Here is a 6261-nt window from a genome sequence, read left to right as displayed (position 1 = left end):
GGTATGGTCACCCGTATATATAAGCACATATATACGACCTAGATACTAACCCTAGCGATGACCTAATTCTTCATTATCTTCGCCTTTCTTGATAACAGGTAACATTCTTTTTTTTTACTAAAACTAAAATGACTAAATCCGGATAGTTCTACGGTGGCCAAGAGCTGTTAGAAAGAAACACGCGTTATACGGCCGCCAAATAAATGACCGTAATATTATGATGTGACATTCCCCGTCCGTCCGTTTTATTATGATGTGACCATTCCCCGTCCGTCCGTTCCATTCATGATGTACCATTCCCCGTCAGTCCGTTCCATTATGATGTGACATTCCCCGTCAGTCCGTTCCATTATGATGTGACATTCCCCGTCCGTCCGTTCCAGTATGAAGTGCCATTCCCAGTCCGTCCGTTCCATTATGATGTGTCATTCCCCGTCCGTCCGTTCCATCATGATGTAACATCCCCCGTCCGTCCGTTCCATTATGATGTGCCATTCCCCGTCCGTCCGTTCCATAATGATGTGCCATTCCCCGTCCGTCCGTTCCATAATGATGTGCCATTCCCCGTCCGTCCGTTCCATTATGATATGACATTCCCCGTCCGGCCGTTCCATAATGATGTAACATCCCCCGTCCGTCCGTTCCATTATGATGTGCCATTCCCCGTCCGTCCGTTCCATAATGATGTGCCATTCCCCGTCCGTCCGTTCCATTATGATGTACCATTCCCCGTCCGTCCGTTCGTCTGTTCCATTATGATGTGCATTCCCCGTCCGTCCGTTCCATCATGATGTAACATCCCCCGTCCGTCCGTTCCATTATGATGTGCCATTCCCCGTCCGTCCGTTCCATAATGATGTGCCATTCCCCGTCCGTCCGTTCCATATTGATGTGCCATTCCCCGTCCGTCCGTTCCATAATGATGTGCCATTCCCCGTCCGTCCGTTCCATAATGATGTACCATTCCCCGTCCGTCCGTTCCATTATGTTATACCATTCCACGTCCGGCCGTTCCATTATGACGTGCCATTCCCCGTCCGTCCGTTATGTTTTGATGTGGTCATGATCATAGCGGATGTCGTTTATTAGATGATATGGATACCATACATGGATGCGAATTGGACACATATTATAAATATTCATCACAGTACCACTACAACAGGAAATTCAAAATGACAGAATATCGGGCCGACCGTCACTGCGCAATTGAAACGTTCGTTTTAAAAACGCCGATGTGACGCAGCGGTATAAGCATCGGGCATTTCTGGCTAGGCGATTGGGTGCCGTAGATCGTGAGTTCGAGGCCCGGTCAGGGCACGAGTCATAAAGTTGTCTCCCTTCTTCATTTGTGTTACTATGTTATATATCAAATAATTAACACAATGTATCATACAATCTGATTAAAATATAGATGTTCATTCTCACTACGTTACATGAACATATAACGCCATCCATCGCATAAGGGGTCAAGTCAAGATGACCTTCTGGATAAGCCAATCAAATTACTACTTACAGCATCTTGGGCATCATTTATGCGATGTCGTTAGATGTTTATGTATCGTAGTGAGAATGAGCATCTAGATTTTAATTAGATTGTGTATCATATGCACTATGAGTTGGTCATCCGAAGGTAAAGATTTCAATTTCCTATCGTAGTTGTAATGTGATAGTGTTTAGTTTGTATATATGAAAGAAACATACTTGGCGTTGAGTACACAACCATGAACAATTTTACAATTTCGTTTATTCCGTATTAAGCAGATACGATTATAATATACATATCTATGATATCATATTTCATTTTACAAGATGGCAGAGAACACAACCGGCATAATTCAAAACATAGTTAAAATATAGCTCGATGCGTCAAAACAATATGACGTCATCATAGCAGAACACTCATTTACAATTAAGCAATGAGTAATGTACAAAAACATAGCTTTGGAAAGTCGACGGTAAAAGTATGATTTGATAAATTTAACTCTTAATTCTGACTAAGTTGGACACAACAATATAAAATGACACCATCAGTCTTATATTGCCGTCATTTGTCGTGGACAGCCCCTCACGAGGAGGTAATAACCATGACACCATTATTTTTACATTACCGTCATTAGCCGTGGACAGCCCCTCACGTGGCCAGAACCATGACACCATTAGTCTACCATTACCGTCATTAATGGTGGACATCTCCTCACGAGGCCATAAACATCACACCATTAGTCTTACATTAGCGGCATTATTCGAGGACAGCTCAACATTGTTACTCGCAACCGGCCCTCTGTGTAGCGTGCGCAAGGACTGGGGAGGAGGGTGACTGGGCATACGAAAGGGAGGTGACTGAGGGGGAAACCAGTATAAGCTTTTAGCGCCAAGATAGGATCCGTTTGTTAATGACGTCATGAAAGATGTACTTATATTGATTTTTCATTTGTCAATTGATAAACAAATGAAATGTACCAATACAACGCGTTCATCAGCCCGAATTGACTTCAGCTTAGAGAACTCTCGGCGTACACAGCTATGACCCATACAGATATGTCCGACTCCATTCGGCCATCGTACATGTCTTTATGTGGAAGTAAATAATACAAAGGATGGTACAGCAAAACTGTTCCGAATATTTCGGGGTGGACAACGTAGGAATGAAATAGATCTCTTGGTAAACAACACAGACATTTCCCTGAGCTTGTGACACTCTCATGTGGGGTACGTGTATGTCACGTGACTGAAGGCAATGACCTAGACTTCGGAGGACATTTTCTCCAAACACTCGTTACCATATGTCAATGAATCATTCCCTTCTGACGTCATTTCAGTTAGTCAAAGTATACCTAGATAACACCGGCTGTTACAAGGGCGTTAATCCCCTAAAACATCAACCTAGATGACCACTGAGAAAGCATTCTACAAATAACTTAAATCACATAATATCTTATACGAGTATCAACTGTCATACCAGGGATCAGTCGAACACTATTTAACTAGGGTATTTTTTTTTTATATTCGAGCCCTTTAATTAACTTTTATTATTCATTACAAATCAGATGTTTAATTTTTTCCTGTTGAGTTTAATTACAACCGTATTTCAACGTTTGAACTACAAATCTGAGCGGTAATATGTTATACCGGTTCAGTACAGTCAAAATATACACTGGGCAGAAACACCCAACATCACTTGACCCTAAACCTGGAGGTATCAGAGTGCGCGAGACTTCTGGAGGTTTAAATGAAATTACAATTGATGGAGACAGTCAGACCAATTTTTAGATTAAAATTTCGTATTTCTTATGCGTCAAACTGTGCCCATAAGCTATAGAATTACATAAGTGGATATTATTTACTAAAGCACTGTCTTAGCCTCTTTGTCGTGTTTACATGTCCTGATATGACTGGGACCTATGGAAAGAGATTGTGTTTTATTCTATGAAGAGCAGTATCACATGATATCTTTGTGTATATCCAATATAAAGCCTTCAGATCATATAAAGGTGAGGAACTCCCGGAGGTAGAAGTGTCAGTCACGTGATCGCGTTGTTGCGAAATATCCCCAGATAAGCGGTTATCACAATCAAGTCGATCTAGTTTACTTTACAGAATGATAAACACAAACAAACGTCGGTGACATCCCAGATAAGTTGTTCCACAAGAGACGAGTCCACACTTACTACGCAACAATTGATATTTGTACTTCGAAAGTAGTAAAAATAAACAAGCTGTTAAATTAAATAGAAACAAATGTGGTTTGCTCAGAATATAAACAATGGCCAAATGTAATAAATCTGTACGACAAACACTAGTAAGAGGCCACGACGACAGATTGTTTCTAACAGTATCAACATATTTCAGGTATTGTGAGACCTTTACAGGTCGTCAGTCATCGATTGTATTCAATTCCCTTATAATATAACTAGAACTGTCGCCAGGCTGGCTGATTAATGGGCAACTGGAAATGTTATTTAAAGGCTAACTAATGTTGGGAATCTCGGAAGAGTTACTTCCCCTTGTGTGAGCTTTCCTGTGGCGGGAGATGCGATTCGCTCTCTTCGACCCAAGCTATGAAGCCAGCAGGACGTGTGGTAATTCCCCCTGTCATTTACTAAGTCGAATTGGAGCGTTTGGTGGCCTCTCCGGGTCTTTGTGAGCGGGGACGGCTACAACAGGGATCTGTGTGACCCTTTCTATGTTAAGTGTAGACTTGTTTAATTGTTGTTAACCTGTTACCGTAAATAAAGTCTGTTGAAATCTTACATTGGCGACGAGGATAATTTGGAGCGCGGAGAGAAAATCGCCACGATTAACAAATCATTGTGCACACAAAAATTAAAAATCATTTCGAATCATCTGTATTGCAATAACGCTGTGATAAACATTGTTGCTGAATAAGTCATGTACTGAGTAGACTAGATATACGTTTATTTATACCGGGCACTTCGCCATGTTAGGTCAAAGCAGACGAAACTTTGTCAACAAACAGGGTGATATTAAGGATGCGCTCACCGTGTTTTGAGACTTTATTTGATTGAAAAAAATCGTCAATTTGTTGGTGATAATTTTGTTTCTCGATTCTTTTTGTGTATTTTTGACAATTATTCTGCACACATACTTATTATTCTGGACATATTTGTGTTATTTTTATGGAATCTAAAACTATCGTTATCTTAATTACTGACTCAAGAGCTTATAACTTTGATAATTACCATCAGCCAAAAGATTTGGAAATAATATATCTCATCAAGAGGGGAGCAACTATTTCTGACTTTAAAAAGTTTGTTTGTTAAAAAAACTACCTATAATTCCACATGACAGGAAGTTACTAGTCAGGATTTGTGCTGAAACTAATGACCTAATATCTTTGGAAAGGAGTCACTCTGGTAGTGTAATCAAACCGTCCGAAAAAGGACACGCTGCAGTATTATCGGAATTAAGGGAATTCGCAGAATATATCAAGTCGGTCCGAACAAATTCAACTGTTGGGTTTGCTACTATTGCACCTGCATCATTTCGCAAATTTCAGGACATCAAAAATTCGACTAAAGTCTTCTCAGATGAAGTTTTGAACAATTTTCAGGCTGAACATAACAACACTGTTTCTTTTGTAAATGGTGGGATTGATAGTTTTAATTCATTATCTGGTTGTAAAACTATAAGGTGGGCGGAAGCAGTTATCAAGATTCACAAAAAACGACGGGGACGACGTAGAATTCCAAAAACCGTGTTATCATATCATTTTGATGTTTTATATGATGGTCTTCATGCTGTGTCGCATATTAAACAACAGTGGTTTCGACCAGTTTTAGACAGTGTACAGTTTAATTCTATAACTACACAATCATCAAAGAAAAGGAAGCTGGATGCCTGACTTTGGGTGTGGTAGGTGATGTAATCGCCTAAATCCCCCGCTTAGTCAAACTTTCCAATTTGTGATATTGACTTTTGGTTGCGGTTGGTGACAAGTATCGCCTATACCCTCTAAATAAGACAACATTTTGGCAACAAGTTGTGTATTATGGCCAGTTCAGAAGAACTTTCAAAATTTGGTGATTGGTTTTCTAGTGAGAGGGACAAAATAACAAACAAAATGACATCCTTCAATGAATTTCTTGAGGAGAGCTTAACAGAGATTAGGGAATCGAAGAAAGAAATCAAAGAGGCTTCAAATGATTTAAAACGGCTATTGGAGCGCTTCCCATCGCTCGAAGCAAGAAAGGTATTATCTGATAGCAATGCTGCATCCTACTTGACACCATCACGTCCTTCATCACAAAGCAGTTTCTACCCTAGTTTTGGATCGGGTACAGTAACAGCAGATAGTGTGTACTTACCAAAGTCTACCTCCACCCCAGCATCAGATCTCTACAAGCCAGCTGAGACCTCAACGCCATCTTTAATAACTTTATTTGATGAGCCAGAGATAGAAAAGGAGAGTTCTATTGGAGATAGTTCAAGGAGCAGAGATAAGATGTCTATATCCGAAGGTAAGGGAAGAAGACATGGGAACTACCATCATTATAGGACAAGGTATGAATCCTCACCATCTGCATCAGAGTCTGACGACAGTGACAGTAGTTCAGATTACTCTCAATCGAGACATAGATCAAGACGATCACGAAAGAGGAGTCCGGCGCCTCCAACGGCACAAACATACACAGGTGAAGGTGACTGGGAATCATTTTTATACCAGCATGAGCGGCAAGCAAAGAGGTATGGTTGGCGAATAAAAGAAACAAAAGACCCGCTTATTGACTGTTTGAGGGACAA

This window comes from Pecten maximus, chromosome 1 (assembly GCF_902652985.1).
Source record: "Pecten maximus chromosome 1, xPecMax1.1, whole genome shotgun sequence".
Taxonomy (NCBI): domain Eukaryota; kingdom Metazoa; phylum Mollusca; class Bivalvia; order Pectinida; family Pectinidae; genus Pecten; species Pecten maximus.
The sequence above is the reverse complement of the archived record's forward strand: the minus strand, read 5'-3'. Positions refer to the sequence as shown.